The following is an 8,730-nucleotide window of genomic DNA, read 5'->3' as shown; positions in this document are numbered from 1 at the left end:
GCTTAAATCAGTAGGTACTCGGGTGCCACCAAGACATAGTGCCAACTGGCCCACGTTCTGCCTAGTGTCTATGTGATGGAGTGGGTGTGATCGGGTGAATCATTAGGTGTGAACCGGTGAAATGTGTTTCATTCAAATGTCAGTTCGTGAACCCGATAAGTAGTGATTATACCCTATAATACCTACACACAAAAATTCATTTTAAATTAACTTTACCTACATAAATTATCTACCTCAACTTACTTGTGAGAGAGCAACATTAAAAATCACTGCTATAAGCGCTGACTACTTTTTTAGTAGTGAGGTAGGTACTATATTTTTAAATTTTTAATTTTGAATATAAAAGAATTGAATACATAATATGTAATGTACCTACTTATGTATATGGAAGTAGGTACCTCTAGTGAAGTGCTATCTTTATTTGACTGATAGGTTTATTTTCAAAACAGTGTCTTTTTAAAAAATAGCTACCAATACAATCCGGTATCTAAATACCTTCTTTAAATACCAGATTATAAAGTTCCATCGCCATCGCCTGCAACAATGAAATTTTAATCTAAGTTCAAAACGTAAGTATTAAAACGTGAGTACCTAGGTAAATAATTTAGAACGCAAGTATCTACACCTACCTGTTCCTATTATAAGATTTCAGTCTGTGCTCTGTAATGTAGGACGACCCCAATGGTGTGAGAAAATTGTGGGACGGTCCCCATTGTGTTCTATATTATTTATAGTAAAAAGACCCCAAAAACTAAATGAGTAGGTACCAAAGTAAGGGGTAATACCTACCAATTACCTAGGTACCTACCGATTATAATTATCCACATCAGAGGTGAGAAAAACTCCTAATAAACTGTTTATGAAACATCCATAAGGCAGGTAGGTAGGTAGGTACGTACATAAGTAGGTACCTCAGAGGTAGGTAGGTAAAGATCTACTTATTTATGTGTGGGTGAATGATCTATATTCTAATTTTTCACGTAGGTAATACCTAGGTAATAGAATAATGACGTAAAAGTAATTTTCCAGTTAATCCGGTCTATTTTACGAGTAATACTCGGATGGTATTCCCCTTTTCCAAGCATAGATACATCTACCTGCCAATAGTTAGTTAGGTACCTACCTACCTGACTAATGCAACTACATATATTGTATACGTAGATATTGTACCTACCTATCTACCTACCTCTTAATGTAGGTTTGAACCAGAAGTAGGTACTGAGACAATTGTTTTCCTTGTGTAAAAGTATCTAAGGTAAATTATGTACCTATTAGAATCTATACGGGATTAGACCCCAATGGTTGTTCCCCGAAATAGGTAGATCTACCAAGGTACCTATATATGTATGTCCCCAAAAAGATGATATTCTGCCAGTTGAAGCCAGGCAAAGAATGAAATCTGGTACCTAAACTACTGGTCCGAATAAATCGGAGTAAAGATTGATCCGTTCTTAATATTCTGAACCAGATAACCAATATTTTGGCTTAAACGGAAGTATTTAATCAAATGTGTTTGGTTTCTTGGTGTTTCAACTTCAACTCCACATTTTGATTACAGGTTTCGTGTTTTTTGAACCAAGTACAAACCAATTTGGATCAAAGGTAATGACGACTGGGTCTAGTTTTTTTGTGTGATGTCCCACAATATCAAACGTCAAAATATTGAGTTAAACGACTCAATATCAATACTTTAGCCACATTTTGATTACAGGTTTTGTGTTTTTTGAACCAAGTACAAACCAATTTGGATCAAAGGTAATGACGACTGGGTCTAGTTTTTTTTGTGTGATGTCCCACAATATCAAACCTCAAAATATTGAGTCAAACGACTCAATATCAAAACTTACTAATAACCGTCATAATGAATTTATTGTAAACCTTCCTAATTTTGATACCTACCTCTAATAGGTAATTTTGTTTTATGAGAAAGGAACCTTGAGGTTAATTTGAAGTTTTGAATCACCTACAAATTCGTAATTATCCTCACTATGAGAATCTCATCTTCCTTAGGTAGGTAAGTACCTACCTCTCAAAAAACCTTACATGTACTTACAGTACCTACCGGAGTAACCTGTCAGAAGGTAATACCTACTTCAAAACAATTATTTGCACTAAAGAGAAGTTGTTACATTAGATATCTAATTTACTTTGGGTGTAAAACAAATGTTTGCAAAATTTTATTAGATTCGGCTTGCCCGAATTTATTAAAAAGGGATCCCGAAGAGGCTCCAAAAAAGCATTCGGACCAACAACATCAGTAGGTACGAGAAAATGGAACATTCTTGCCAAAAATGTCATCAAAATTGGACAAACTTATATGTCTACAGACAGGCTAAAGAAAAAATCAAAACTTGAAATTCACTTTGTTTGTTCAAAAAAATAAACAGAGTCCAACAAATTGGTTGTGTTTTACTGTTTACTACAGCAAAGTACGAGTACTGCCAACCTAGTTAGCTTAGTTGGTAGTGCGTCTGCCTTGTAAGCGCTAGGCCGCGGGTTCAATTCCTGCCCGGGGCGGATTTTATCCTGATGGGATTATGTTCGTTCTCGGAACGGCTGGCTTTCTCCTATCCTGTCTTCCTTCTCTCTTCAATTTCGGGACGATAAGACCATAACAGTTATACTTCCCTCTGTCAAACCTCTTAAAAAAAAGTACGAGTACATATACATATGTATGTACAATATTACATTGTATGGTAGGTACCTATACTTTATTTAGGTAGGTACTTTGACAACTTGTTTCCTGTTATATCATCTCAATGTTATAAATCACTCAGTGTATGTACCTATACCTTGCTAGAATTACTGTTGGTATTGAGGTAGTTTTCCATGTCAATGCAGGTAGGTAATGTTAAATTTGTCATTCAAAAATTTAATGAGCAAACAATCAATATAATAAATAATTTAATAATGTACCTACTCTATGTAGATTACCTTAAGCTTATAAGGTAAATAAGTAGTTTTTATTGTTATCTAAAATCAATATCGTGCGATTAAAATAATTAATGGAAGTCATGGAATTAGGTATAGGTAATTAGTAGACCCACAATGGACCCAATAGATCTGAGATAGTTCGTTAGACTCGTAATCCGAAGGCCTGAGGTTCGAGTCCCGGTGGGACATAAAAATGAGGTAGTTTTCCATGTCAATGCAGGTAGGTAATGTTAAATTTGTCATTCAAAAATTTAATGAGCAAACAATCAATATAATAAATAATAAAATTTAATGTACCTACTCTATGTAGATTACCTTAAGCTTATAAGGTAAATAAGTAGTTTTTATTGTCATCTAAAATTAATATCGTGCGATTAAAATAATTAATGGAAGTCATGGAACTAGGTATAGGTAATTAGTAGACCCACAATGGACCCAATAGATCTGAGATAGTTCGTTAGACTCGTAATCCGAAGGTCTGAGGTTCGAGTCCCGGTGGGACATAAAAACTTAGTAACATAATTTCGAGGAAAGCTCTGCTTGAAAATGAGAACTACCGCGCTTGGTTGCTATTCGAGTCCCGGTGGGACATAAAAATTTAGTAACATAATTTCGAGGAAAGCTCTGCTTGAAAATAAGAACTACCGCGCTTAGTTGCCATGCAGAAAGTCCCGGGTTCGATTTAAACGGGTGACTGGACACACTGTCTGGCCTGCAATAAATCCTGCATGGTATTTATGATAGGTAATTGAATTCTGTTTGATCTCATTATTATCAGACAATGTTTGTTGTTTGGAATCACGTTTAGTGTAAGTATATGTGGTTGCTATGCAGAAGGCCCCGGGTTCGATTTAAACGGGTGACTGGACACACTGTCTGGCCTGCAATAAATCCTGCATGGTATTTATATGCTAGGTAATTGAATTCTGCTTGATCTCATTATTATCAGACAATGTTGAATGTTTATTGTTTGGAATCACATTTAGTGTATTCAGGTAGTAGGCGTGTGTTTATTTCTTAATTGCAGGTATAACGATATAAAATTTGAATGGTACACATAGGTATCATTATCTACATTGTATATAGGTACCTAGGTACCTACTTTAAATGGTAGGTATATTGTTCTTTACTCAGTCTGAGGATGAATATTAAGGCCAAAGCGAATTAGAAAGGTGCAATTTAAAGTTTTAACCTTTCTGGTTGCTATGCAGAAGGCCCCGGGTTCGATTTAAACGGGTGACTGGACACACTGTCTGGCCTGCAATAAATCCTGCATGGTATTTATGCTAGGTAATTGAATTCTGCTTGATCTCATTATTATCAGACAATGTTTGTTGTTTGGAATCACGTTTAGTGTATAGGTAGTAGGTGTGTGTTTATTTCTTAATTGCAGGTATAACGATATACAATTTGAATGGTAGACATAGGTTTCATTATCTACATTGTATGTAGGTACCTAGGTACTTTGAATGGTAGGTATACCGTTCTTTACTCAGTCTGAGGATGAATATTAAGGCCAAAGCGAATTAGAAAGATGCAAATTAAAGTTTTAACCTTTCTAAGTCCTACTTGCAAAAATCGGTGACCAACACTATTTAATCGAACCTGCGGCCTAGCTCTTACAGAGCAAACGCTCTATCTTTCAAGCTAACTAGTCTGGCAAACACTGTATTTATGTAGGTTAATATTAAGGCCAAAGCGAATTAGAAAGGTGCAATTTAAAGTTTTAACCTTTCTAAGGCCTACTTGCAAAAATCGGTGACCAACACTACCTATTTAATCGAACCTGCGGCCTAGCGCTTACAGAGCAAACGCTCTATCTTTCAAGCTAACTAGTCTGGCAAACACTGTATTTATGTAGGTTTTATTTGTTCTACAACAGGTAAACAAACACATAGATGTAAATTGTAAGTGAATTGTTTACATTAGAAGTTCGGAGATTGAAAGTAGAACATGAGATTTATCCAATCCAGAGTTCAACAAGAATTTCTGGTCTGTGTAAATCAAATGGGTGACGTCAAAGTAACTAGGTATATTAATAAAAAGAAAGAAAGGAAGAAAGAAAGAAAGAAAGAAAGAAAGAAAGAAAAGTCCTATATCTCCACCACTATAGATCACATTATCATCTCTTCTTATCAATTAAAACAAATTAAACGTATTACGAATTTCCAAAACGATGTGTATAAATATAAATACATACAGGGTGTTCAACCCGAAACTGCCCCATATGAAATTAACCCTTAAAATCAGTTTTTTACCCCATGAAAGTCCCCAATAAACTTTTCGGGTCAACTGAGCATTTTGACTTGTGTAACTTTTGACGATGAATCGATTGAAGACATTTTTTTTAGGAGTTTTCAAAAAGCATTTTTTTTTTGCCGAGTCTCGAACCGGTAACTCGTTAACTGTAAGTCGGACAATCTTGAAAGTTGCACCAATCGATTCTTCGTTAAAAGTTCCTCAACAGAGAATGCTTAGTAGACCCGAAAAGTGTATTGGGGACTTTTATAGGGTGGTAAACTGATTTTACGGGTTTATTTCCTATGGACAATCTTAGCTTGAACACCCTGAATACATGTGAGAGCGTATGTATAAATAAATATGTAGGTAGAAAATTAGAAAAATAAATGTGGGCAGGTGGGCCAATAAATGGTACGTTTTTTAGGTGGGCGAATAAATGGTACACTTACCCTATATGTCTTTTCATTTGCCGTATATGTGTTTATTTTTGCGCGAACGGATTTCGATTTACCGGTGAGCTGCATCAGTACACATGTACCAGGAGTTACACATGCATGCGGTGTGGAGTGCGGTGTCGGTGTAATAGTGGTGTATCCGGAGATATTTTCTCCAAGAGGTTTGACAGAGGGAACTGTAACTTCTAAGGTCTTATCGTCCCGAAATCGAAGAGAGAAAGGAGAAAAGCCAACCGTTTCGAGAACGAATCTTATCTCTGTAGAATAAAGTCCCCCCAGGAATCGAACCCGCGGACCAGCACTTACAAGGCAGACGCGCTACCAACCAAGCTTGCAACCTTTGAGGATGAGCTATTCAACTTTGGTGCGGAGTTGTGTTTATGGGCTGTCAGACCACCAGCAGATCGACATAATGGAAATGGGTTTCACGTAGGTAAGTATTTAGAAACAATTGATTCTAATCTTGTGAATCTTACAACACAAAATGCCTACACAGTAAACCAAGATCCAATATCCTCTAAAGGCCCAACGTCCTAAATTTAGGACATTGTTTTTGTAGTCCTAAAGGCCCGCGCTATTTTGGATGTTTGTAGTCAACAAGGCCCAGTGTCCTAAATTTAGGACACTCTCTTTGTAGGCCTAAAAGCCCAAGATTTTTTTATTTTTGAAACTTAGTTTTTTTAATAAAACTTGAAAAAAGAGGTGTTTTGAACCATTGACTCAAAACTCATTTTCTTCTATTTTCATTAGATATGTCTATTTCATTAGCTCAAAGATTGTTCCAAATTTAGGACACTGGGCCTTTAAGCGTACAAAAAATTCTAATCTATTTTCATTAGATATGTCTATTTCATTAGCTCAAAGATTGTTCCAAATTTAGGACACTGGGCCTTTAAGCGTACAAAAAATTCTACTTTGAACAGAAAATTTGTAGTCACCAATTACTACCTATATTTCGCTTTATGCTTGTTTTTATTGTTCACTCTTACTTCTTTTCATTGGGAACATTAATTTCTATCTACATAAATATAGACCTGACTTTAGGAAGAACAATATCACATTTAATTAAAAGAAAATCAGTTCTTTATTGAAGAAAAATAAAATAAAAATGAACACTTCTTATCACAACAAATTAATCACAGTGAAAATTTTCTCTCTCTCTCTCTCTCTTTCTCTCTCTCTCTTTCTCTCTCTCTCTCCCTTTCTTTCTCTCTCTCCCTTTCTTTCTCTCTCTCTCTCTCCCTTTCTCTCTCTCTCTCTCTCTCTTTCTCTCTCTCTCTTTCTCTCTCTCTCTCCCTTTCTTTCTCTCTCTCCCTTTCTTTCTCTCTCTCTCTCCCTTTCTCTCTCTCTTTCTCTCTCTCGCATTCATTACGTCATTACCTATTGTTTTCAAACTGGGATCTTTCTCTTCCTCCCTCTTCTTTCCTACTCTTCTTCTTCTTCTCTTTCCTTTCTCTCCTCTTGTGTCTCCTACCCTCCCATTTCTCTCCCTCTCTTACTCTATCCTATTATTTTCTACTAGCTTCTTTGATGTAATTTTCTCTTCTCCTTTACACACACATATAGATTTTCTTCCTATATATATCCCTTTTCTTTTGAATATCTAGCCAGAGAAGGAGAATGGGAGAGGGAGAGATGGAGAGAGAGGAAAAAGGTAGAGGAGGAGGGAGAGAGAAATAAAAGGGTGTAAAGTGCTGTGTATTTACTGGGTGGTTCAATAGAATGCCACTTGACGGGCCCTGAATACCCTGTCTTGTACACCACGCTCAAAATTGCTTAACATTAGTGTTCTATTTGAGAGAGAGAGAGAGAGAGAGAGAGAGAGAGAGAGAGAGAGAGAGAGAAGAAGTGAGAGGGGTGGAGTATTTGGAGTAATTCTTATACCTACTTGGAATAGTGGATGTGTCAAAATTAACAGTTAAAAAAATCCTTTTTCTTTTTTATCAAATTTAATAATCTTCCATCAACGAACACCCTGTAAGAGTCCAATTATTTACAGTGTTAGATTTTTCCTATTATAGTACGTTACCTACCTACCTAGTACATTATACCTATGTATCTATGTACCTACCTATGTACATTATACCGATTATACCGATGTATGTATACCTACTTAAATTGCGGTATAGAAGTACCTGCATGTGTTGAAAATAGAGGGATTTCTTCTTCATTCTCCTTTCTCTTTCTATCCCATCTCTCTCCCTTCTTTTTCAGACGCTCAAAATTATACATAAGATTTGTTATCTTTGAGAGAGAGAGAGAGAGAGAGAGAGAGAGAGAGAGAGAGAGAGAGAGAAGAAGTGAGAGGGGTGGAGTATTTGGAGTAATTCTTATACCTACTTGGAATAGTGGATGTGTCAAAATTAACAGTTAAAAAAATCCTTTTTCTTTTTTATCAAATTTAATAATCTTCCATCAACGAACACCCTGTAAGAGTCCAATTATTTACAGTGTTAGATTTTTCCTATTATAGTACGTTACCTACCTACCTAGTACATTATACCTATGTACCTTTTACCTATGTATCTATGTACCTACCTATGTACATTATACCGATGTATGTACCTACTTAAATTGCGGTATATAAGTACCTGCATGTGTTGAAAATAGAGGGATTTCTTCTTCATTCTCCTTTCTCTTTCTAACCAATATCTCTCTCCCTCTTCTTTCTTTTTCAGACCCTCAACACTACTTCAATCCCCATACTCTCTGTCTCTTTCTCTCTCTCTCCCTCCCTCCCTTCCTCCCTCTCTCTCTCTCTTTCTCCTCTTATAAACACCTAGCAAGGGATCTAAAAGTTGCATTTTAATGGATTTTTCTCCTTCAAATATTCTCTCTCCATCATCTCCCCCCACCTCTTTCTCAGTTCCTTTTTCTCTCTTATTCCTTCCCTTTTTCAGTTTCTTTCCTTCCCTTTCTTAGTTTCTTTTCCTCCCTTTTTTAGTTCTTTTTTTTTCCTATCACTCCTTTCTCTCTCCTTTATATCTCAAGTATATAGGGAGAACATATGTAATTATCTGGCTTGAAACATTGAAAGAACCTCGCGTTTATAAGAGGGAAAAAATGTAGCTAGGAAAATATACAGGTTGAGTATACTTAA

General features: G+C 36.1%; 1 protein-coding gene across 1 annotated transcript in view; it reads left to right on the top strand.

The window, feature by feature from the left end:
• The first annotated feature begins 435 nt into the window (after positions 1-435).
• The window catches only part of LOC103512806 (sphingomyelin phosphodiesterase-like), a 16,999-nt gene continuing 8,704 nt past the window's right edge, over positions 436-8,730 (top strand). The window contains exon 1 of the mRNA XM_008477595.3: positions 436-569. The gene's annotated coding sequence lies outside the window, so the exon portion shown is untranslated. The remainder of the gene's footprint in view (positions 570-8,730) is intronic.

The sequence above is a fragment of the Diaphorina citri genome, unplaced genomic scaffold (genome assembly GCF_000475195.1).
Source record: "Diaphorina citri unplaced genomic scaffold, Diaci psyllid genome assembly version 1.1 scaffold886, whole genome shotgun sequence".
Lineage (NCBI taxonomy): Eukaryota > Metazoa > Arthropoda > Insecta > Hemiptera > Psyllidae > Diaphorina > Diaphorina citri.
Note: the sequence above shows the minus strand (reverse complement) of the source record. Positions and strands in the feature narration are given on the sequence as shown.